At 51.1% G+C, this 26,702-nt stretch overlaps 1 pseudogene; it reads left to right on the plus strand.

The window, feature by feature from the left end:
• LOC136626515 (DNA polymerase alpha catalytic subunit-like) overlaps positions 1-15,965 on the plus strand; it is a 120,740-nt pseudogene extending 104,775 nt beyond the window's left edge.
• The last annotated feature ends 10,737 nt before the right edge of the window (positions 15,966-26,702 follow it).

The raw sequence follows: 26,702 nt of genomic DNA on the forward strand, positions 1-26,702 counted from the left end.
TAGTAAGGGCAGTAAGTCCAAGGGAGCAGCGCACAGAGGATTCGGAGGAAGAGCAGCAGGACGATGAGGTGACTGACCCCACCTGGTGTGCAACGCCTACTTAGGACAGGTCTTCAGAGGGGGAGGCAAGGGCATCAGCAGGGCAGGTTGCAAGAGGCAGTGCGGTGGCCAGGGGTAGAGGCAGGGCCAGACCGAATAATCCACCAACTGTTTCCCAAAGCACACCCTCGCGCCATGCCACCCTGCAGAGGCCGAGGTGCTCTAAGGTCTGGCAGTTTTTCACAGAGACGCCTGACGACCGACGAACAGTGGTGTGCAACCTTTGTCGCGCCAAGATCAGCCGGGGAGCCACCACCAACAGCCTCACCACCACCAGCATGCGCAGACATATGATGGCCAAGCACCCCACAAGGTGGGACGAAGGCCATTCACCGCCTCCGGTTTGCACCGCTGCCTCTCCCCCTGTGCCCCAACCTGCCACTGAGATCCAACCTCCCTCTCAGGACACAGGCACAACCGTCTCATGGCCTGCACCCACAGCCTCACCTCCGCTGTCCTCGGCCCCATCCACCAATGTCTCGCACCGCACAGTCCAGCCGTCGCTAGCGCAAGTGTTGGAGCGCAAGCGCAAGTACGCCACCACGCACCCGCACGCTCAATCGTTAACCGTCCACATAGCCAAATTTATCAGCCTTGAGATGCTGCCGTATAGGGTTGTGGAAACGGAGTCCTTCAAAGCTATGATGGCGGCGGCGGCTCCGCGCTACTCTGTTCCCAGTCGCCACTACTTTTCCCGATGTGCCGTCCCAGCCCTGCACGACCACGTCTCCCGCAACATTGTACGCGCCCTCACCAATGCGGTTAGTGGCAAGGTCCACTTAACTACGGACACGTGGACAAGCACAGGCGGGCAGGGCCACTACATCTCCCTGACGGCACATTGGGTGAATTTAGTGGAGGCTGGGACAGAGTCAGAGCCTGGGACCGCTCACGTCCTACCCACCCCCAGAATTGCGGGCCCCAGCTCGGTGGTGGTATCTGCGGCGGTGTATGCTTCTTCCACTAAAGCACCCTCCTCCTCCTCCTCCTCAACCTCTGTCTCGCAATCTAGATGTGTCAGCAGCAGCAGGACGTCGCCAGCAGTCGGTGTCGCGCGGCGTGGCAGCACAGCGGTGGGCAAGCGTCAGCAGGCCGTGCTGAAACTACTCAGCTTAGGAGATAGGAGGCACACGGCCCACGAACTGCTGCAGGGTCTGACGGTTACGCTCACAATTTTTAGTGGTCCGGCATAGCTTATTTTCTCGATGTGAACGACGTATACATCACCGAACCTGATCTCTGGAGTTTGGGTCACGTTCTGTAACATCCAACTGTCGGACTTATGTCACTTTTTCATCTCCTGATTAGGTTGACGTGTATACAATAGATTCTGATAATCCTGTCAGATTCTGCAAAGAGACCGAATACACTAAATGGCTGAGTCATAACGATACTCAGACTGACCGGTCTATTACTGTTTATGGACAGTGGTATCAATACATTTTTATCGGTTCCATGGGTTTTCCTGGATCTAGATTTATGTGTGTATGTTCTTCCTTTTAGTTATTTCTTTAATAAAAGTTATATTTTATTATAATTTTTTTTTGGTCAAGGGTCCACATAGTCAGTTCTTTCCAAACTAGTTGGACTTCACTGCCTCTGTTAAGCTGCAGGGTCTGACAGAGCAGACCGACCGCTGGCTTGCGCCGCTGAGCCTCCAACCGGGCATGGTCGTGTGTGACAACGGGCGTAACCTGGTGGCGGCTCTGCAGCTCGGCAGCCTCACGCACGTGCCATGCCTGGCCCACGTCTTTAATTTGGTGGTTCAGCGCTTTCTGAAAAGCTACCCACGCTTGTCAGACCTGCTCGTAAAGGTGCGCCGGCTCTGCGCACATTTCCGCAAGTCCCACACGGACGCTGCCACCCTGCGCACCCTGCAACATCGCTTTAATCTGCCAGTGCACCGACTGCTGTGCGACGTGCCCACACGGTGGAACTCTACGCTCCACATGTTGGCTAGGCTCTATGAGCAGCGTAGAGCTATAGTGGAATACCAACTCCAACATGGGCGGCGCAGTGGGAGTCAGCCTCCTCAATTCTTTTCAGAAGAGTGGGCCTGGTTGGCAGACATCTGCCAGGTCCTTCGAAACTTTGATCAGTCTACCCAGGTGGTGAGCAGCGATGCTGCAATCATTAGCGTCACCATTCCTCTGCTATGCATCTTGAGAACTTCCCTGCAAACCATAAAGGCAGCCGCTTTGCGCTCGGAAACAGAGCCGGGGGAAGACAGTATGTCGCTGGATAGTCAGAGCACCCTCCTGTCTATATCTCAGCGCGTTCAGGAGGAGGAGGAGGAGGATGAGGAGGAGGGGGAAGAGACAGCTTGGCCCGCTGCTGACGGTACACCGGCTGGTTGCCTGTCATCATTTCAGCGTGTATGGCCTGAGGAGGAGGAGGAGGAGGAGGAGGAGGATCCTGAAAGTGATCTTCCTAGTGCGGACAGCCATGTGTTGCGTACAGGTACCCTGGCACACATGGCTGACTTCATGTTAGGATGCCTTTCTCGTGACCCTCGCATTCAACGCATTCTGGCCACTACGGATTACTGGGTGTACACACTGCTCGACCCACGCTATAAGGAGAACCTTCCCAGTCTCATTCCCGAGGAGGAAAGGGGTTCGAGAGTGTTGCTATACCACAGGACCCTGGCGGACAAGCTGATGGTAAAATTCCCATCCGACAGCGCTAGTGGCAGAAGGCGCAGTTCCGAGGGCCATGTAGCAGGGGAGGTGCGTAGATCGAGCAGCATGTACAGCCCAGACAGTGCAACAGTCTTTAAGGGCCTGGCCAGCTTTATGGCTCCCCAGCAAGACTGTGTCACCGCTCCCCAGTCAAGGCTGAGTCGGCGGGAGCACTGTAAAAGGATGGTGAGGGAGTACGTAGCCGATCGCACGACCATCCTCGGTGACGCCTCTGCCCCCTACAACTACTGGGTGTCGAAGCTGGACACGTGGCCTGAACTAGCGCTGTATGCCCTGGAGGTGCTTGCTTGTCCTGTGGCTAGCGTCATGTCGGAGAGGGTGTTTAGTGCGGCTGGGGGAATCATCACAGATAAGCGTACCCGCCTGTCAACCGACAGTGCCGACAGGCTAACACTCATCAAGATGAACAAAACCTGGATTTCCCCAGACTTCTCTTCTCCACCAGCGGACAGCAGCGATACGTAAGCAATACGTAGGCTGCACCCGCGGATGGAAGCTACGTTCTCTCTCACCATCCAAAACGGGGACATTTCTGCTTCATCAATCTGTGTCTAATATTCCTCCTCCTCCTCCTCCTGCTCCTCCTCCTGAAACCTCACGTAATCACGCTGAACGGGCAATTTTTCTTAGGGCCACAAGGCTCACTCATAATTTTTCTAAACAATTTTTAGATGTTTCAATGCTCTGAAAAGCGTTGGAACTTTAACTTGAACCAATTTTTCGTTAAACTGGGCTGCCTCCAGGCCTAGTTACCACTTAAGCCACATTAACCAAAGCGATTAATGGGTTTCACCTGCCCTCTTGGTTGGCCATGGCCAATTTTTTTCAGGTACATTAGTACTGTTGATACAGCAATTTTTGTGGGCCCTCGCCTACAGTGTAATCAAATAAATTTTTAGCCCACCTGCATTAAGCACGACATTACTACCTCAGCTGTGTTGGGCAATGCAATGGGATATTTCTATGTACCGCCGGTGGCTTCCTGGCACCCACCCATGCTGTAGGTGCACACAGAGTTTTTACTACATCTGTACACTTGAAAAGAACCCCAGTCTGACTGGGGCATGCAGTGTGGGCCGAAGCCCACCTGCATTAAGCACGACATTACTACCTCAGCTGTTTTGGGCACTGCAATGGGATATTTTTATGTACCGCCGGTGGGTTCCAGGAAGCCACCCATGCTGTCGGTCGACAGGGACTTCACAATAGGGAGTTGTACCTGCCTGTGTCTATGAATTAAAAAGCCCGGTCTGACTGGGGCATGCAGAGACACCTTGACAGAATGAATAGTGTGTGACACATAGGTTCCCCATTGCTATGCCCACGTGTGCAGCTCCTGATGGCGGTGGCACAGGATTCTATTTCTCATTGCTTCTGTACAGCATTGTGGGCTATCGCCCCGCCACTTTTAAAGAGGGTCGCTGCATTGCCGTGCCAACCTCTGCAGTGTGTGCCTGCGGTTCCTCCTCATGGCAGACGCACTTCTAAATAGACATGAGGGTGGTGAGGCATTAGGGCAGCTGAAGGCTGCGCAGGGACACTTTGGTGTGCGCTGTGGGGGGGGGGGAGGGGGGGCGGTTGGGCAGCATGTAACCCAGGAGAAGTGGCAGTGGAGTGTCATGCAGGCAGTGATTGTGATTTGTTGGAGGTAGTGTGGTGCTTAGCTAAGGTATGCCATGCTAATGAGGGCTTTTCAGAAGTAAAAGTTTTTGGGAGAGGGGGGCCCCACTCTTGCCGCTATTGTGGCTTAATAGTGGGACCTGTGAACTTGAGATGCAGCCCAACATGTAGCCCCTCGCCTGCCCTATCCGTTGCTGTGTCGTTCCCATCACTTTCTTGAATTGCCCAGATTTTCACACAAGGAAACCTTAGCGAGCATCGGCGAAATACAAAAATGCTCGGGTCGCCCATTGACTTCAATGGGGTTCGTTACTCGAAACGAACCCTCGAGCATCGCGAAAAGTTCGTCCCGAATAACGAGCACCCAAGCATTTTGGTGCTCGCTCATCTCTAAATATGACTGAGCCTTGTGGGCCTAAGAAAAATTGCCCGTTCGCGTGATTACGTGAGGTTTCAGGAGGAGGAGCAGGAGGAGGAGGAGGAATATTATACACAGATTGATGAAGCTAAAAGGTCCCCGTTTTTTATGGTGATAGAGAACGATGCTTCCATCTGCGGGTGCAGCCTACGTATTGTTTAGGTATCGCTGCTGTCCGCTGGTGGAGAAGTCTGGGGAAATCCAGGCTTTGTTCTTCTTTATGAGTGTTAGCCTGTCGGCACTGTCAGTTGACAGGTGGGTACGCTTATCCGTGATGATTCCCCCAGCCGCACTAAACACCCTCTCTGACAAGACGCTAGCCGCAGGGCAAGCAAGCAACTCCAGGGCATACAGCGCGAGTTCAGGCCACATGTCCAGCTTCGACACCCAGTAGTTGTACGGAGCAGAGGCGTCACGGAGGACGGTCGTGCGATCGGCTACGTATTCCCTCACCATCATTTTACAGTGCTCCCGCCGACTGAGCCTCGACTGGGGAGCGGTGACACAGTCTTGCTGGGGAGCCATAAAGCTGGCAAAGGCCTTGGAGAGTGTTCCCCTGCCTGCGCTGTACATGCTGCCTGATCTCTGCGCCTCCCCTGCTTCCTGGCCCTCGGAACTGTGCCTTCGGCCACTAGCGCTGTCGGATGGGAATTTTACCATCAGTTTGTCCACCAGGGTCCTGTGGTATAGCATCACTCTCGAACCCCTTTCCTCTTCGGGTATGAGAATGGAAAGGTTCTCCTTATACCGTGGGTCGAGCAGTGTGTATACCCAGTAATCGGTAGTGGCCAGAATGCGTGTAACGCTAGGGTCACGAGAAAGGCATCCTAACATGAAGTCAGCCATGTGTGCCTGGGTACCTGTACGCAACACATGGCTGTCCTCACTAGGAAGATCACTTTCAGGATCCTCCTCCTCCTCAGGCCATACACGCTGAAAGGATGACAGGCAAGCAGCATGGGTACCCTCAGCAGTGGGCCAAGCTGTCTCTTCCCCCTCCTCCTCATGCTCCTCCCCCTCCTCCTCCCCTAAACCGCGCTGAGATATAGACATGAGGGTGCTCTGACTATCCAGCGATATACTGTCTTCCCCCGCCTCTGTTTCCGAGCGCAAAGCGTCTGCCTTTATGCTTTGCAGGGAACTTCTCAAGAGGCATAGCAGAGGAATGGTGACGCTAATGATTGCAGCATCGCTGCTCACCATCTGGGTAGACTCCTCAAAGTTTCCAAGGACCTGGCAGATGTCTGCCAACCAGGCCCACTCTTCTGTAAAGAATTGAGGAGGCTGACTCCCATTACGCCACCCATGTTGGAGTTGATATTCCACTATAGCTCTACGCTGCTCATAGAGCCTGGCAAACATGTGGTGCGTAGAGTTCCACCGTGTGGGCACGTCGCACAGCAGTCGGTGCACTGGCAGATTAAACCGATGTTGGGGGGCGGAGCCTGCCGCGGAGCAAGATGGCCGCTTAAGTCCGGAGCTCCCTCTGAACGGCGCCCACGGAGGTCCCGCTGCACCGACCACGACCCCCAAAATGAAGAAAGCTGCAAAGGAAAGGGTTGGAGAACCCCCCTGCACTCCCAAACCGGCGAAAAGTCAAGCGGGTATGCAGCGCTACCTGAAGGAGCGCAGCTCCCGCTCCCCGCACCCCGCTTCCAAAATGGCGCCGGTGCACGAGGCAGCAGCTTCACACAGCAAAGCTGGGGAGGGAGAGTCCTCTTCAGACGAGGAGGACTCTGGAGGAGTCTCTCGAGGATTCATGAGAGAACTCATAAGAAATGCGCTGTCCCCTATTGTCGCTGACCTCACCGAGATAAAGGAGGACATAAAACAGCTGGGACGCAGGGTGGAGGACCTAGAGGCCGCCTCAGCCTCGGTTTCTACTCATGCAAGTGCTATGGAGAAAATCTTAAGGGACCAGCACGAAAATCTCAATCGATCCCTCCTCCTGCAAGAAGATCTAGAAAACCGCAGCAGGAGGAATAACTTAAGGCTTAAAGGTATTCCGGAGTCCTGGGCTGCGGAGTCCCTCCACAAGGTAACAATGGAAATTTTTCAACAGCTAGTGGGTGCGGAGAGGGCTTCCCTGATCGTCATAGAGCGCATCCATAGAGCTCTCAGACCCCCTCCTGGACCTGCTGAGCCCCCTAGGGACACTATCTGTAGGCTGCTATCCTTCCAGGACACTGCGATCATTTTAAAAACAGCAAGATCCCGCAAAGAAGTTAAATACGGGGATGCTCTGATCCAGATTTACCAGGACCTCTCCCCGGTAACCCTAGCTAAGCGTCGCCTACTTCGCCCTTTGCTGGAGGCGCTCAGAGAAAGGGAAATCCGATATACCTGGCTATTCCCTTTTGGAATTAGCATATTCTACAAGAGCCGAAGAATGATTATCCGCTCACCAGACGATCTCCATGCTTGCTGGGAACACCTTGGGATGGATCCCATTGAATTGCCCTGCTGGATGCCACTTCCAGAGTTCCCTAAACTTCCCAGGCTTACACTACCTGAGCCGTGGCAATCGGCTGGCAACCTCAAGTCTCCAAAATCCAAAAAGAAAAAAACAAGGGAATTGGTGGACAACTCAGACACTTGACGGACTCTCTAGAAGTTGCTGTGGTTCACATTTTGCCTGCTGACGGATCCCCAGAGAGCCCTCCGCTGAAGTTCGGGAGGACATTTCTTAAGGTTGCTTCCTCCTCACACGGGCAAATGTTCTCTCTGTGCCCTCTTTGAGTCGTTGACTCATACGGAGATCCCTTCCGTCCCCTACAGTTGGGGTCTTGGAGATATTTGAGGCGGTGTTATGATCTCTGGGACGTTGCTCATATGTTTATGCGAAGTTATTCTCGTACTATATGGAATAATTGTTTAACCCTTTCCTTCCGCAGGTTGTGGTCGGTGTAATTTTGTAATTTGTATGCATTAATATCTATTTCAGTGACCCGGGGGCGCCTGGATGAACAGGTTGAATCCCGTTGTCTGCCCCTCACTGTTGGAGGAGTAGATAACTCGCCCCCACCCCCCTCCCCCTCTAGTCCCGGACCCGGTGGGCTCTTAGGAGTGTACCGGCCTCGGGGGCACGAGGGTTGTATTCGCAACACATTTATAGTGTGTTCTTTGTTGGCACTTTTCTGTGCATCCTACTGTCTATCTTTTTTCTCACCCTTTGTATTCTTATCCTACCACTTCTCCCTTAACCCTTCCACCCCTCCCCCCTCCCACCTGCCCCGGGGCCCTTATAATCCCGGCTGTCCTTTGTATCTGTCGGGTAAGAGAGTAAAGTTTATCGCGCAGGACTGACGATTTTCTCTTCCATCCTATTTGCCTGTTATTGTATAGAAGGAAAGTCCAGTACAAATCTACTACTGTGACAACATGGAGGAGCAGATCCGAGTCACTACGCTGAACGTAAACGGTCTGAATTCCCCAGCTAAGAGGCATCACATCGCAGTACTACTGAAGAGGTATGGTTCAAGAATTGTCTTTCTGCAGGAGACCCATTACAGGGGAGATCGGTGTCTATCCCTACCGGGACGGCAGTTCCCTCTCGCATTTCACAACACACACCCCACGTCGGCCGCTAAGGGGGTATCTGTCCTTTTACATAAATCCCTTGCCTTTTCATGTGAAGGACAGTACTCAGATGAGGAAGGTAGGGCCTTATTTGTTAAGGGGATTCTCAACGATAACAAAGTCACTCTGGCGAACCTATATGCCCCCAACACCAACCAAATACCCTGGCTGATTAAACAACTTGAGGCCTTAAAACACTTTGCCACCGGTCAGATAATATTAGGAGGCGATTTGAACCTTACAATCTGTCCACTCCTAGACTCTTCTGTAGGAAAATCTCAAATATCCCAAAGAAAGCTTAAAAATCTCATACGGGTATTATCAGAAACTAATATTGTGGACAGCTGGAGATGCTTAAATACAAACTCCAGGGATTATACTTTTTTCTCGCGGGTCCACTCCTCTTTCCAGCGCCTGGATTACATCTTCGTGTCCCCCTCCCTCTTGCAGTACGTGACCAAAGTATCAATTGACCCTATTGTAATCACAGACCACGCCCCAGTCCACTTAAACCTTCGTCTCCCTGGCCCATCCCCTAGGGAATGGCGATGGAGACTTAATCCCTCTTTATTAGATCCGGAGGAAGAGAAACTTCATTTAAAAAAGGCGATAGAGGAATTTTTCCAGCTAAATAAATCCGAAGAGGTCTCGATCCCAACGATCTGGGAGGCCCATAAGGCATTCGTCAGAGGCCTCCTCATTGCAGCTGGCTCCAGAGCTAAGAAAAAACAACAAAAAGAAATTGACAACAAACTGTGCCAAATTGCTAAACTGGAACGGGTGTCTAAGCAGTCGACCTGCGGGGCCTCGCTGGAGGAGTTGGCATCTCTCAGGAGGGAACTCAAACTCCTTCTTGAGACTAAATATAACAAAAAGCACCTGTACTTAAAACACATCACCTACGCCCAAGGAAATAGAGGGAGTAAATACATGTCCGCCCTTATAAAGAAAGCCAGATCCAGAAACCATATACAGCTGATTAAAACCTCGAACGGTCAAAAGGTTTCCTCCACACAGGAGATTACCTCTGAATTCCTAAGCTTTTACTCTTCTCTCTACAACCTTAGGGATCCCCTAACTCCTGTGGCCTCTGCCGATATGAAAGAACAGATTAACCGTTTTCTTAACGACTTAAACATGCCAAAGCTTAGCCAGGAGGACACTGATAATTTCTTAGAAACAATAACGGATCAGGAAATAACAGAACTTATAGATTCCTCCCCCCCCGGAAAGAGTCCCGGACCCGATGGTCTCCCCCTGATTTATTATAAGACCTTCAAAGAGACCCTAGTCCCTCAATTAACAGAACTCTTTAACGCTTTGCTGCAGGGAGTTCCCCTCCCTAGGCAGGCACAAGAGGCGCACATCACTCTGGTCCGAAAGGAAAACAAAGACCCCGAATCCTGTAGTAGTTATCGCCCAATCTCCCTGATAAGTTTTGATATGAAGCTCTGGGCTAAAATCCTCGCGAAACGTCTGGAAAACCATATAACTAAACTGATTAATTTTGAACAATCGGGATTTGTCAGGGGGAGAGAGGGCAGAGACGGTTGTCTTAGGATATTACATGCAACAAGATACGCTCAGACGCATAATATTCCGCTTGCTCTTGTGAGCACGGACGCTGAAAAAGCGTTTGACCGCGTCAACTGGGTCTATATGGAACAGGTTCTTTTGCATTTCAATATCCCAGGCAAGTTCGTCAGGGCGATCTTCTCCTTATATGCAATGCCCCATGCGAGACTAAAAATTAATAACTCTCTCTCCCCGCCGTTTAATATAAACAACGGTACAAGACAGGGCTGCCCCCTTTCCCCCTCCCTTTTCATCCTCGCCCTGGAGCCATTTCTTCAAAAGGTGAGACTCGATCCTCTGATACAGGGCCTCAGGGTCGGAGGAGAGACCCTTTCAATTTCAGCATATGCTGATGATATAACATTTCTCATTACAAACCCGGAGGGAGGCCTCCCTCGCCTTGTCTCCCTGCTGGAAGAGTTTGGAACTCTTTCCAACTTTAAAACTAATTTGTCTAAATCAATGGCTTTAAATATATCCATACCATCCAACAGACTCCAAAAAATTAAAAATAGCTCCCCTTTCACCTGGTCAGACAAAGCCATCGATTTCCTTGGCGTCAAAATCACTAAAAAAGCCGAAGATCTTTACACTACTAATTTCCTCCCCCTGCTAACGAAAGTTAAAAAACTATTACGATCCTACGACTTACCTTTTATTTCCTGGCTGGGAAGGAAGAACGTGCTGAAATCGTATGTCATTCCTATTATACTATACAAAATTAGACTCCTCCCAGTCTTTATACCTCTTAACTTTTTTAAAAATCTACGCACGATTTTCCTTAGATACCTCTGGATGGGTAGGAGGCCGAGACTAGCCCACTGTCTACTAACTAGAAGGCGCTCGGAGGGAGGAGTGGACCTGCCGTGCCCCAGGGAATTCTATAGGGCAGCACAACTTAATCACTGGATGGAGTTGACACATCCCATTAAGGACCCGCTTTTACAGACCCTAGCCAGGGGTGCCCATGGCCAACTCCTCATTGAGGAACTTTGGGTCCCGGGAGAGAGATTCAATAGAAAACAGAGGGCTAACCCACTAACGAGAGGCGCCCTAGAGACATGGAGGGCCATCGGGCCGACCCTGGCCCCGACCCCCTCGCCAGCAGCCCCTCTATCCTCTCTGCATAGGCTCATGGATCTTAGGTTAGATCCTTGTACTGCCAGAGTGTGGCAGACATTTGCAAACAAGAAACTGCAAGATGTTTTTGACATCTCACACAGATACCCTCTGTCCTCGTTGGAGGACCTGCTTCCAGATGGTACCTCTACATTTCTTGTCGTGGCCCATTTGCTTAAAGTCATTAACGCCTTTCTTAAAACTCACAAATTGGAAAGACCTCTGACTCCATTCGAGACTACTATAATGGGGGGCAACGCCTTAGCTAGAAAGGTCTCATATATTCGGCGGCACTTCATCTCCCCTCCAGCCGATACGCGCCCGGCCTTTCTGGTTTCTTGGGAGAAGGAACTCCGTATCTCTCTGTCTCCCAGTGAGACCAAGCTTATCCTGAAGACCGCCTTTGGACTCTCCCCTTGTGTCACCTCGCAGGAGACCCATTACAAACTTCTAGCGAGGTGGTACAGGACTCCCCAGTGGCTTTCTGACCACAAACTAATTGAACGGGATGTGTGTTGGAGATGCGAGAGGGCAACTGGGTCCTTTTTACATATCTGGTGGGAATGTCCTGTCCTAGCGTTATTCTGGGAACAGGTGGGAGAGGTGTTGAAGAAGATCTCCCCGAAATTGATCCTCTCCCCTGGTTTGGTCCTCCTGTGGAAGCCGTCCGAGGCGTTCCATCCACTGCGACACAAGTTGGTGGCCCTAATAATAGATGCGGCAAAAGCCCTTATTCCACTGAGATGGAAGCAGAGGGAGCCTCCGACGGTCTCTCAGTGGAGGGACAGAGTAGATACTTTAGCAAACTTCGAGGAGCTCTCTGCTTGGTCTAAGGGTACCCACGATAAATATGTGGAAATGTGGGCTCCTTGGAGAGCGGTCATCTGGCAGACTTAGCGACTAGGTGGTCTGGTGTAATCACAATCACGAAAACCTCTGGTGTACTTGCCGGGTGAACCTCACATCTTAGAGGGGGAATCAGACTCCTGGGTAGGCTGTGACGGTTGACATTGATTCCCTGCCACTGGATGCTAGCTTAGGATAGTTGGGACCCCCCCCCCCCCTTTCTTCACCCCATCTCCCTTCCCCTCCCCCCCCCTCTCCCTACATTTCCCCCCTATGTAGTTAGTCTGGCTGTCTTTGTCTTCTTTTTGTATTATGTCTATTATTTTGCCTGTTATTTGTTCTTCTTTGTATGCTGTAGCTACATATGTATTTGGTCTGTCTTATCGCACGTCTGTGGGGATCCAGATGGACCCGCTTTGATTTAATTGATATTCAGACCTGTACGATTTTTGACACAGGTTATGTTGATGCTGTTTGTATTGTTAATTATTAAAAAATGGAATAAAATTTGATTTACAAAAAAAAAAAAAAGATTAAACCGATGTTGCAGGGTCCGCAGGGTGGCAGCGTCCGTCTTGGACTTGCGGAAATGTGCGCAGAGGCGGCGCACCTTTCCGAGCAAGTCTGACAAGCGTGGGTAGCTTTTCAGAAACCGCTGAACCACCAAATTAAAGACGTGGGCCAGGCATGGCACGTGCGTGAGGCTGCCGATCTGCAGAGCCGCCACCAGGTTACGGCCGTTGTCACACACGACCATGCCCGGATGGAGGCTCAGCGTCGAAAGCCAGCGGTCGGTCTGCTCTGTCAGACCCTGCAGCATTCGTGGGCCGTGTGCCTCTTCTCTCCTAAGCTGAGTAGTTTTAGCATGGCCTGCTGACGCTTGCCCACCGCTGTGCTGCCACGCCGGGCGACACCGACTGCTGGCGACGTGCTGCTGCTGACACATCTTGATTGCGAGACAGAGGTTGCGTAGGAGGAGGAAGGTGGTTTAGTGGAGGAAGCATACACCGCCGCAGATACCAGCACCGAGCTGGGGCCCGCAATTCTGGGGGTGGGTAGGACGTGAGCGGTCGCAGGCTCTGACTCGATCCCAGCCTCTACTAAATTCACCCAATGTGCCGTCAGGGAGATATAGTGGCCCTGCCCGCCTGTGCTTGTCCACGTGTCCGTTGTTAAGTGGACCTGTCCAGTAACCGCGTTGGTGAGGGCGCGTACAATGTTGCGGGAGACGTGGTCATGCAGGGCTGGGACGGCACATCGGGAAAAGTAGTGGCGACTGGGAACCGAGTACCGCGGGGTCGCCGCCGCCATCATGTTTTTGAAAGCCTCCATTTCCACAAGCCTATACGGCAGCATCTCCAGGCTGATGAATTTGGCTATGTGCACGTTTAACGCTTGAGCGTGCGGGTGCGTGGCGGCGTACTTGCGCTTGCGCTCAAACAGTTGCGCTAGCGATGGCTGGACGCTGCGCTGAGAGACATTGCTGGATGGGGCCGAGGACAGCGGAGGTGAGCGTGTGGGTGCAGGCCGGGAGACGGTCGTGCCTGTGTCCTGAGAGGGGGGTTGGATCTCAGTGGCAGGTTGGGGCACAGGGGGAGAGGCAGTGGTGCAAACCGGAGGCGGTGAATGGCCTTCGTCCCACCTTGTGGAGTGCTTGGCCTCTTGCAACCTGCCCTGCTGCTGCACTTGCCTCCCCCTCTGAAGACCTGTCCTCAGTAGGCTTAGCAAACCAGGTGGGGTCAGTCACCTCATCATCCAGCTGCTCTTCCTCCGAATCCTCTGTGCGCTCCTCCCTCGGACTTACTGCCCTTACTACTACCTCACTGATAGACAACTGTGTCTCATCGTCATCGTCCTCCTCACCCACTGAAAGCTCTTCAGACAGTTGCCGGAAGTCCCCAGCCTCATCCCCCGGACCCTGGGAACTTTCCAAAGGTTGGGCATCGGTCACGACAAACTCCTCCGGTGGGAGAGGAACCATTGCTGTCCATTCTGGGCAGGGGCCCAAGCACAGTTCCTGGGAGTCGGCCTGCTCCTCAGAATGTGTCATTTTAATGGAGTGAGGAAGCTGGGAGGAAGGAAGAGCAGCAGTCAGAGGATTCAGAGTTGCAGCAGTGGACGGCGTAGAAGTCTGGGTGGTCGATAAATTGCTGGATGCACTTTCTGCCATCCACGACAGGACCTGCTCACAGTGCTCAGTTTCTAATAAAGGTCTACCGCGTAAACCCATTAATTGTGAGATGAATCTGGCGACCCCAGAAACTTGCCTCTCTCCTAATCCCGCAGCAGTCAGCTGCGATACACCTGGACCAGGAGCTCGGCCTGTGCCCACCCCCTGACTTGGGCCTCCACGTGCTCGCCCGTGTCCACGTCCTCTAGGCCTACCCGTACCCCTCAGCATGGTGTATTACGAGTAGAGCAGAAACAGAACGCTGTAATTAAATGTGCCGCTTATTGGCCTGTGGTTGGAGGCTGACTTCGCTTACGGAACGCACAGCAGAGCCAGGAAACAATTATGCGCAAGCCTGTAGTGAGACCTAGGTGCGTATGACTGAGCTACTGGAATTCACAGCGCAGAACCAGTCAAGTGGCCAAAGTCTAGTGGTAGGCCTTAAGTATTTTGCTTCAATTTTTTAAGATGGTGAGGTGAAAAACCAGACAGACACCATATGCAGCATTTATATGTGTACTCTTTCCCTCTGGCGGGATGACAGTGATCATGTAACGGACACAGCAGAGGCAGGAAACAATTATGTGCAAGCCTGCTGTAACGCTTAGCTGGGTAATAATGAGCGACTACTACCCCCAGCAGACACGCAGTAAACTGAAGACGGTCACAGGAAGCCCAAATATAGTATTTTTTTCCAATTTTTGGGAAAAACCCCACTGCCTATATAGCCTGTATATGGATTTCCCTGTTGGAGGATGACTGTGGTTATTGAAAGCACAGTGCGGCTAGAAAAAATTATGCGCACGGCTGCAGTAACACCTAGCTGGGTATTAATGAGTGACTACTACCCCCAGCAGACACGCAGTAAACTGAACACGGTCACAGGCAGCCCAAAGATTTTTTTTTCCATTTTTTTTTTAAAAAAGCCCACTGCCTATATAGCCAGTGTATCTCTTTCCCTGTACCACTGTCCCTGTCTCACCAGTACTGCCCTATACTCAGTAAAATGACTGCAGACTGAGGACGCTATGGTCTGCACGCCCGATATACAAAAAAAAAAATAACAAAACTGCTAAAAGCAGCCTCAACGGTACTGCACACGGTCAGATGTGGCCCTAAGAAGGACCGTTGGGGTTCTTGAAGACGAAGATACCAGCCTAACACTCTCCCTATAGCAGCTACAGCAAGACGGCTCTTTCCCTAATGTCTCTCAGCGTGCATCTGTGGCGAGCCGCGGCCGGCCCCAGTTTATATACTCGGGTGTCACCTGATCTCCCCAGCCACTCACTGCAGGGGGGTGGGATAGGGCTGGAACTTCACAGGAGGAAGTTGTAATGCCTTCGCTGTGTTTCTATTGGCCAGAAAAGGGCGCAAAATTTTCTGGGAAGAAAATGGAAGTCACTCGAACACCGCGTGGTGCTCGTCTCGAGTAACGAGCATCTCGAGTACCCTAATACTCGAACGAGCATCAAGCTCGGACGAGTACGCTCGCTCATCTCTAGTGAAGAACAGACCTACCAAAACAAGACTCGTAGTCTTTCCCTAAGCTTCTCTCGCAGTGGTCCTATATGCCAGGCCTCTCTAAAAGCTACTCTAAGATCAGAATATCCTGAGAAGGACTTGTACACCCAGCTATGTTTTTTTCGATTCAGCTTTGACTGGGATTATGCACTGGAAAAGGTAGTTTCAGAACAGGAAAAAAGTTTTCTTGAAGAAGCACTATCAAGAAGTAGAAGCTACATACAAGAAAATAAAACATGCCACCGACCAAATTCTAGCACGGAGTGGATACTCTGAAGTAAATCTGAGCAAGCTATTCCTGAGTGTAATCAAATAAAAAATGTGTCTACTAATTGCCATCAAGTGTTAAGAGCCCTTCATTTAAATGTTGCCGTTAAGATAGAGTTTACATACATGTATAGGTTAAAAGTCCTCTGCAAGCCATCTGTATTGTTTCACAGTAGCATTTTTTTTTTATGTTCTACATTTATCTGTCATAGCATATTATATTCTCTTTTGTAAAAATTCTTTAAGACCTAAGAGATAAAAGGACTGCTGCATTAATTGAATAATTTCCAGTGAGATCGCCTATAGTGTAAATGATCTCACAGACATACTCTGGACTCGTCCATTCAATATATTGTGCACAATTAACATATGTATCACGCTGGGAAAAAGATATAGGTAGTGCCCTCTCAGAGGAAGACTGGTCCTGGATCTGGAAATCCACCAATAGAAGTGCCCGTAACATACTAATGCTGAAAACATCATTTAAAGTTTTTTTACCTTTGTACTTGGTTCCCCCCGAATAGCTCATGCAGTGCCAGGAGACTCTGCAAACTGTTCATCCCCAGGTGACACACTCCACATCTGGTGGTTCTGCCCCAGAGTTAAGAGACTTTGGATCAGAGTCTACTCATTAATATACACAGTAACCTACTGTAATATATGCAAGAATCCCTGGGAGGCTTTACTGAATAAGCGTATTGAGAACATTCCCTCAGCCTTCAGGAAACTAATATCCTTTTTTTTTCCTAGCTACAAAACGAATCATCGCCCAATCATAGATTTCTCAGCAACAAAACGTACAATGAATTTGGTATTTAATTAATGAAAAATTAACATCAATAGTCAATGATAGACATTAGAGATGAGCGAACGTACTCGTCCGAGCTTGATATTCGTGCGAATGTTAGGGTGTTCGGGATGCTCGTTACTCGTAACGAGCACCACGAGGTGTTCTGGTTACTTTCAGTTTCCTCTCTGAGATGTTAGCGCGCTTTTCTGGCCAATTGAAAGACAGGGAAGGCATTACAACTTCCCCCTGTGACGTTCAAGCCCTATACCACCCCCCTGCTGTGAGTGGCTGGGGAGATCTGATGTCACCCGAGTATAAAAGTCGGCCCCTCCCGCGGCTCGCCACACATGCCTTGTGAGTTAGCTGAGGGAAAGTACTATCGTGCTGGTGCTGCTGTAGGGAGAGCGTTAGGAGTCAGTGTAGGCTTCAAGAACCCCAACGGTCCTTCTCAGGGCCACATCTACCTGTGTGCAGGCTGCTGCTAGCAGTGTTTTTTTTTTTCTCAAAATCGGCAGTGCAGAGCATTGCACCCGGCATTAGGGACAGAAGTGGTGTATAGGCAGGGAGAGTGTTAGGAGTGAGTGTAGCCTTCAAGAACCTCAACGGTCCTTTCTAGGGCCAAATTTAACCGTGTGCAGTACTGTGCTGGCTGCTGTTAGCAGTGTTGCATTTTTTTTTCTTTCTAAAAATCGTCTGTGCAGAGCATTGCACCCTCCATTGATACTACAGGGACAGAATTGTGTAGGCAGGGCCACAACACAGTTATTGTTCATTGAATATACGCAGTGGGTCCTTCCCTTTGCAAAAAAGGACAAAACATTATATTTGGCCAGCCTGTGTCAGTCCTAAGGTCTCCGTGTACGTGTGTGCTGCGTGGACAACGTACAAAAATCAGATGCAACCAGCTACGGTTTACTGCAGGCTTGCGCCATTGTCTTTCCTGACTGGCAAATACCTGCTCTGCTAGAGTTAATAACTCTGCTACACTATAGTTGTGTGACACTTTTTGAGGGCCACACCACAGATATTAAACTTCTTGTTCATTGAATATACGCAGTGGGGTCTTCCCTTTGCAAAAAAGGACAAAAAATTATATTTGGCCAGCCTGTGTCAGTCCTAAGGTCTCCGTGTATGTGTGTGCTGCGTGGACAACGTACAAAAATCAGACGCAACCAGCTACGGTTTACTGCAGGCTTGCGCCATTGTCTTTCCTGACTGGCAAATACCTGCTCTGCTAGAGTTAATAACTCTGCTACACTATAATTGTGTGACACTTTTTGAGGGCCACACCACAGATATTAAACTTCTTGTTCATTGAATATACGCAGTGGGTGCTTCCCTTTGCAAAAAAGGAAAAGAAATTATATTTGGCCTGCCTGTGTCAGTCCAAAGGTCTCCGTGTACGTGTGTGCTGCGTGGACAACGTACAAAAATCAGACGCAACCAGCTACGGTTTACTGCAGGCTTGCGTCATTGTCTTTCCTGACTGGCAAATACCTGCTCTGCTAGAGTTAATAACTCTGCTACACTAAAGTTGTGTGTCACTTTTTCAGGGCCACACTACAGTTCTAAAAGTTATTGTTCATTGAATATACGCAGTGGGTCCTTCCCTTTGCAAAAAAGGAAAAGAAATTACATTTGGCCAGCCTGTGTCAGTCCTAAGGTCTCCGTGTACGTGTGTGCTGCGTGGACAACGTACAAAAATCAGACGCAACCAGCTACGGTTTACTGCAGGCTTGCGCCATTGTCTTTCATGACTGGCAAATACCTGCTCTGCTACAGTTAATAACTCTGCTACACTATAGTTGTGTGACACTTTTTGAGGGCCACACCACAGATATTAAACTTCTTGTTCATTGAATATACGCAGTGGGTGCTTCCCTTTGCAAAAAAGGAAAAGAAATTATATTTGGCCTGCCTGTGTCAGTCCTAAGGTCTCCGTGTACGTGTGTGCTGCGTGGACAACGTACAAAAATCAGACGCAACCAGCTACGGTTTACTGCAGGCTTGCGCCATTGTCTTTCCTGACTGGCAAATACCTGCTCTGCTAGAGTTAATAACTCTGCTACACTAAAGTTGTGTGTCACTTTTTCAGGGCCACACTACAGTTCTAAAAGTTATTGTTCATTGAATATACGCAGTGGGTCCTTCCCTTTGCTAAAAAGGACAAAAAATTATATTTGGCCAGCCTGTGTCAGTCCTAAGGTCTCCGTGTACGTGTGTGCTGCGTGGACAACGTACAAAAATCAGACGCAACCAGCTACGGTTGAGTGTAGCCTTGCGCCAATTTCTTTCCTGCCTGGGAAATCAAATCACTGGTAATACAGCATGCTGAGGGGTAGGGGTAGGCCTAGAGGATGTGGACGCGGCCGAGGAGGCAGAGGGCCAAGTGAGGGTGTGGGCACAGGCCGAGCCAGTGCGGTGGCCAGGGGTAGAGGCAGGGCCAGACCGAATAATCCACCAACTGTTTCCCAAAGCGCCCCCTCGCGCCATGCCACCCTGCACAGGTCAAGGTGCTCTACGGTGTGGCAGTTTTTCACAGAGACGCCTGACGACCGACGAACAGTGGTGTGCAACCTTTGTCGCGCCAAGATCAGCTGGGGAGGCACCACCAACAGCATGCGCAGGCATATGATGGCCAAGCACCCCACAAGGTGGGACAATGCCCATTCACCGCCTCCGGTTTGCACCACTGCTTCTCCCCCTGTGCCCCAACCTGCCACTGAGATCCAACCCCCCTCTGAGGACACAGGCACTACCGTCTCCTGGCCTGCACCCACACCCTCACCTCCGCTGTCCTCGGCCCCATCCAGCAATGTCTCTCAGCGCAGCGTCCAGACGTCGCTAGTGCCACAGTTTGAGCGCAAGCTCAACTACGACGCCACGCACCCGCACGCTCAAGCGTTAAACGTGCACATTGCAAAATTGATCAGCCTAGAGATGCTGCCGTATAGGCTTGTGGAAACGGAGGCTTTCAAAAGCATGATGGCGGCGGCTGCCCCGCGCTACTCGGTTCCCAGTCGCCACTACTTTTCCTGATGTGCCGTCCCAGCCCTGCACGACCACGTCTCCCGCAACATTGTACGCGCCCTCACCAACGCGGTTACTGCCAAGGTCCACTTAACAACGGACACGTGGACAAGCACAGGCGGGCAGGGCCACTATATCTCCCTGACGGCACATTGGGTGAATTTAGTGGAGGCTGGGACAGAGTCAGAGCCTGGGACCGCTCACGTCCTACCCACCCCCAGAATTGCGGGCCACAGCTCGGTGGTGGTATCTGCGGCGGTGTATGCTTCCTCCACTAAAGCACCTTCCTCCTCCTCCTCCTCCAACGCAACCTCTGTCTCGCAATCAAGATGTGTCAGCAGCACGTCGCCAGCAGTCGGTGTCACGCGGCGTGGCAGCACAGCGGTGGGCAAGCGTCAGCAGGCCGTGCTGAAACTACTCAGCTTAGGAGAGAAGAGGCACACGGCCCACGAACTGCTGCAGGGTCTGACAGAGCAGACCGACCACTGGCTTGCGCCGCTGAGCCTCCAACCGGGCATGGTCGTGTGTGACAACGGCCGTAAGCTGGTGGCGGCTCTGCAGCTCGGCAGCCTCACGCACGTGCCATGCCTGGCCCATGTCTTTATTTGGTGGTTCAGCGCTTTCTGAAAAGCTACCCCCACTTGTCATACCTGCTCGGAAAGGTGCGCCAGCTCTGCGCACATTTCCGCAAATCCCACACGCACGCTGCCACCCTGCGGACACTGCAACATCACTTTAATCTGCCAGTGCACCGACTGCTGTGCGACGTGCCCACACAGTGGAACTCTACGCTCCACATGTTGGCCAGACTCTATGAGCAGCGTAGAGCTATAGTGGAATACCAACTCCAACTTGCGCGGCGCAGTGGGAGTCAGCCTCCTCAATTATTTACAGAAGAGTGGCCCTGGTTGGCAGCCATCTGCCAGGTCCTTGGAAAATTTGAGGAGTCTACCCAGGTGGTGAGCGGCGATGCTGCAATCATTAGCGTTACCATTCCTCTGCTATGCATCTTGAGAAGTTCCCTGCAAAGCATAAAGGCAGACGCTTTGCGCTCGGAAACAGAGGCGGGGGAAGACAGTATGTCGCTGGATAGTCAGAGCACCCGCCTGTCTATATCTCAGCGCGTTGAGGAGGAGGAGCATGAGGAGGATGAGGAGGAGGGGGAAGAGACAGCTTGGCCCACTGGTGAGGGTACACATGCTGCTGGGCTGTCATCCTTTCAGCGTGTATGGCCTGAGGAGGAGGAAGAGGAGGAGGAGGAGGAGGATCCTGAAAGTGATCTTCCTAGTGAAGACAGCCATGTGTTGCGTACAGGTACCCTGGCACACATGGCTGACTTCATGTTAGGATGCCTTTCTCGTGACCCTCGCGTTACACGCATTCTGGCCACTACGGATTACTGGGTGTACACACTGCTCGACCCACGCTATAAGGAGAACCTTCCCACTCTCATTCCCGAAGAGGAAAGGGGTTCGAGAGTGTTGCTATACCACAGGGCACTGGTGGACAAACTGATGGTAAACTTCCCATCCGACAGCGCTAGTGGCAGAAGGCGCAGTTCCGAGGGCCAAGTAGCAGGGGAGGCGCAGAGATCAGGCAGCATGTACAGCGCAGGCAGGGGAACATTCTCCAAGGCCTTTGCCAGCTTTATGGCTCCCCAGCAAGACTGTGTCACCGCTCCCCAGTCAAGGCTGAGTCGGCGGGAGCACTGTAAAAGAATGGTGAGGGAGTACGTAGCCGATCGCACGACCGTCCTCCGTGACGCCTCTGCCCCCTACAACTACTGGGTGTCGAAGCTGGACACGTGGCCTGAACTCGCGCTGTATGCCCTGGAGGTGCTTGCTTGTCCTGCGGCTAGCGTCTTGTCAGAGAGTGTGTTTAGTGTGGCTGGGGGAATCATCACGGATAAGCGTACCCACCTGTCAAACGACAGTGCCGACAGGCTTACACTCATCAAGATGAACAAAGCCTGGATTTCCCCAGACTTCTCTTCTCCACCAGCGGACAGCAGCGATACCTAAGCAATACGTAGGCTGCACTCGCGGATGGAAGCTACGTTCTCTCTCACCATCCAAAATGGGGACATTTCTGCTTCATCAATCTGTGTCTAATATTCCTCCTCCTCCTCCTGCTCCTCCTCCTGAAACCTCACGTAATCACGCTGAACGGGCAATTTTTCTTAGGGCCACAAGGCTCACTCATAATTTTTCTAAACAATTTTTATATGTTTCAATGCTCTTAAAAGCGTTGAAACTTTAACTTGAACCAATTTTGCGTTAAACTGGGCTGCCTCCAGGCCTAGTTACCACTTAAGCCACATTAACCAAAGCGATTAATGGGTTTCACCTGCCATCTTGGTTGGGCATGGCCAATTTTTTGGATGTACATTAGTACTGTTGATACAGCAATTTTTGTGGGCCCTCGCCTACAGTGTAATCAAATGAATTTTTAGCCCACCTGCATTACAGCTGACGTTACATCCGCTGTGTTGGGCAATGCAATGGGATATTTCTATGTACCGCCGGTGGCTTCCTGGCACCCACCCATGCTGTGGGTCCACAGGGAATTATAAATGCATCTGTGTCCACTTGTAAAGAACCCCAGTCTGACTGGGGCATGCAGTGTGGGCCGAAGCCCACCTGCATTAAGCACGACATTACTACCTCAGCTGTGTTGGGCAATGCAATGGGATATTTTTATGTACCGCCGGTGGGTTCCAGGGAGCCACCCATGCTGTAGGTGCACACGGAGTTTAACCTACATGTGTCCACTTGTAAAGAACCCCAGTCTGACTGGGGCATGCAGTGTGGGCCGAAGCCCACCTGTATTAAGCACGACATTACTACCTCAGCTGTGTTGGGCAATGCAATGGGATATTTCTATGTACCGCCGGTGGCTTCCTGGCACCCACCCATGCTGTGGGTCCACAGGGAATTATAAATGCATCTGTTTCCACTTGTAAAGAACCCCAGTCTGACTGGGGCATGCAGTGTGGGCCGAAGCCCACCTGCATTAAGCACGACATTACTACCTCAGCTGTGTTGGGCAATGCAATGGGATATTTCTATGTACCGCCGGTGGCTTCCTGGCACCCACCCATGCTGTGGGTCCACAGGGACTTCACAATAGGGAGTTGTACCTGCCTGTGTCTATGAATTAAAAACCGCGGTCTGACTGGGGCATGCAGACACCTTGACAGAATGAATAGTGTGTGGCACATAGGTTCCCCATTGCTATGCCCACGTGTGCAGCTCCTGATGGCGGTGGCACAGGATTCTATTTCTCATTGCTTCTGTACAGCATTGTGGGCTATCGCCCCGCCCCTTTTAAAGAGGGTCGCTGCCTAGCCGTGCCAACCCTCTGCAGTGTGTGCCTGCGGTTCCTCGTCATGGCAGACGCACTTCTAAATAGACATGAGGGTGGTGTGGCATGAGGGCAGCTGAAGGCTGCGCAGGGACACTTTGGTGTGCGCTGTGGGGGGGAGGGGGGGGGGGGGTTGGGCAGCATGTAACCCAGGAGAAGTGGCAGTGGAGTGTCATCCAGGCAGTGATTGTGCTTTGTTGGAGGTAGTGTGGTGCTTAGCTAAGGTATGCCATGCTATTGAGGGCTTTTCAGAAGTAAAAGTTTTTGGGAGGGGGGGGGCCCACTCTTGCCGCTATTGTGGCTTAATAGTGGGACCTGTGAACTTGAGATGCAGCCCAACATGTAGCCCCTCGCCTGCCCTATCCGTTACTGTGTCGTTCCCATCACTTTCTTGAATTGCCCAGATTTTCACACAAGGAAACCTTAGCGAGCATCGGCGAAATACAAAAATGCTCGGGTCGCCCATTGACTTCAATGGGGTTCGTTACTCGAAACGAACCCTCGAGCATCGCGAAAAGTTCGTCCCGAATAACGAGCACCCGAGCATTTTGGTGCTCGCTCATCTCTAATAGACATGAAGGCTTTCTGAAAATGTGGACCCCATGGATAAACTACACCCTCCCATTCTAAAATAGTGGCTCCCAAACACCATATAAGTTACTTATAAACACAACCACATAGCACTGTACTCCTCCTCTGGACACTGACCCCACAAGATAGGACCCCTGTCCCTTCCTCCACCACCCCCCTTCCTCCTTCCTAATCCCAACTACTCTCTCCTCCTTTTCCTCCTTAAGTAGGTTGGCCCTGGCCAGACCATCTTTGAATTAGTGATCTCTTGGATGTAGAAGTTTATGCATTAACTAAGAGTTCTTATCATTCAGAACAACATATATGGAATTGTCATTTACCTTATTTGGTATACTATTTGATTATATTGCAATCACACTATGTTGTATCTGATATATACCTGATCCTTGTCAAAATTTTAAAATTTAAGAAAAATTATTGTTACAAAATAAAAGCTGCACTGTGTTTGGTTGCTAGGGGCAACTAAGGCAGTTTTTCTTTTCAACAGTTTTATAAATCTCCCCCTATATTTTTGCCCATCTAAAAAGTACAAACTATGCTGTGTCTCATCTGGACAACTTCTTCTATGGATGAGGACTTGCCAGCGATTAGCTGATGTCTCTGGTCGGCCAGCACAAACGCCCAACAGTTTGCTGTGATCACTGGTATTACATGGCCCTTTCCCAAATGGATGGGTGACTGTATAATTCATGTATAGAAGAAGAATAGAGATGAGCGAGCACCAAAATGCTCGGGTGCTCGTTATTCGGGACGAAATTATCGCGATGCTCGAGGGTTCGTTTCGAGTAACGAACCCCATTGAAGTCAATTGGCGACCCGAGCATTTTTGTATTTCGCCGATGCTTGCTAAGGTTTTCATGTGTGAAAATCTGGGCAATTCAAGAAAGTGATGGGAACGACTGCATCTCAAGTTCACAGGTCCCACTATTAAGCCACAATAGCGGCAAGAGTGGGCCCACCCCCTCCCAACAACTTTTACTTCTGAAAAGCCCTCATTAGCAATGCATACCTTAGCTAAGCACCACACTACCTCCAACAAAGCACAATCACTGCCTGCATGACACTCCGCTGCCACTTCTCCTGGGTTACATGCTGCCCAACCCCCCCCCCCCCCCCCCCCCCACAGCGCACACCAAAGTGTCCCTGCGCAGCCTTCAGCTGCCCTCATGCCACGCCACCCTCATGTCTATTTATAAGTGCGTCTGCCATAAGGAGGAACCGCAGGCACACACTGCAGAGGGTTGGCACGGCTAGGCAGCGACCCTCTTTAAAAGGGGCGGGGCGATAGCCCACAATGCTATACAGAAGCAATGAGAAATATAATCCTGTGCCACCGCCATCAGGAGCTGCACACGTGGGCATAGCAATGGGGAACCTATGTGCCACACACTATTCATTCTGTCAAGGTGTCTGCATGCCCCAGTCAGACCGCGGTTTTTAATTCATAGACACAGGCAGGTACAACTCCCTATTGTGAAGTCCCTGTGGACCGACAGCATGAGTGGCTCCCTGGAACCCACCGGCGGTACATAAAAATATCCCATTGCATTGCCCAACACAGCTGAGGTAGTAATGTCGTGCTTAATGCAGGTGGGCTTCGGCCCACACTGCATGCCCCAGTCAGACTGGGGTTCTTTAGAAGTGGAAACAGATGCATTTATAATTCCCTGTGGACCCACAGCATGGGTGGCTCCCTGGAACCCACCGGCGGTACATAAATATATCCCATTGCATTGCCCAACATAGCTGAGGTAGTAATGTCGTGCTTAATACAGGTGGGCTTTGGCCCACACTGCATGCCCCAGTCAGACTGGGGTTCTTTAGAAGTGGAAACAGATGCATTTATAATTCCCTGTGGACCCACAGCATGGGTGGGTGCCAGGAAACCACCGGCGGTACATAAAAATATCCCATTGCATTGCCCAACACAGCTGAGGTAGTAATGTCGTGCTTAATACAGGTGGGCTTCGGCCCACACTGCATGCCCCAGTCAGACTGGGGTTCTTTAGAAGTGGAAACAGATGCATTTATAATTCCCTGTGGACCCACAGCATGGGTGGGTGCCAGGAAGCCACCGGCGGTACATAAAAATATCCCATTGCATTGCCCAACACAGCTGAGGTAGTAATGTCGTGCTTAAAGGGGTTGTCCCGCGCCGAAACAGGTTTTGGTTTTTTTTTCAAACCCCCCCCCCCCCCCGTTCGGCGCGAGACAACCCCGATGCAGGGACGTAAAAAAAAAAACCGCTCAGCGCTTACCTTAATCCCCGCGCTCCGGTGACTTCTATACTTACCGGTGAAGAAGGCCGCCGGGATCCTCTTCCTCCGTGGACCGCAGCTCTTCTGTGCGGTCCATTGCCGATTCCAGCCTCCTGATTGGCTGGAATCGGCACGTGACGGGGCGGAGCTACACGGAGCCCCATTGAAGAAAGCAGAAGACCCGGACTGCGCAAGCGCGGCTAATTTGGCCATCGGAGGCCGAAAATTAGTCGGCACCATGGAGACGAGGACGCCAGCAACGGAGCAGGTAAGTATAAAACTTTTGATAACTTCTGTATGGCTCATAATTAATGCACAATGTACATTACAAAGTGCATTAATATGGCCATACAGAAGTGTATAGACCCACTTGCTGCCGCGGGACAACCCCTTTAATACAGGTGGGCTTCGGCCCACATTGCATGCCCCAGTCAGACTGGGGTTCTTTAGAAGTGGAAACAGATGCATTTATAATTCCCTGTGGACCCACAGCATGGGTGGCTTCCTGGAACCCACCGGCGGTACATAAAAATATCCCATTACATTGCCCAACACAGCTGAGGTAGTAATGTCGTGCTTAATACAGGTGGGCTTCGGCCCACACTGCATGCCCCAGTCAGACTGGTAATATGTACCTTAACAGTAACCTCGTTGGTGGTAATGTGGTGGTGACTGCGGACCTGGTAGCACGGTTTTATGTAGTTGGTTTTCGGAATGTGGCCAGTATTAAGTGGGCCGTGGCGGGGGGATGGCG

Source organism: Eleutherodactylus coqui, chromosome 4 (assembly GCF_035609145.1).
Source record: "Eleutherodactylus coqui strain aEleCoq1 chromosome 4, aEleCoq1.hap1, whole genome shotgun sequence".
Lineage (NCBI taxonomy): Eukaryota > Metazoa > Chordata > Amphibia > Anura > Eleutherodactylidae > Eleutherodactylus > Eleutherodactylus coqui.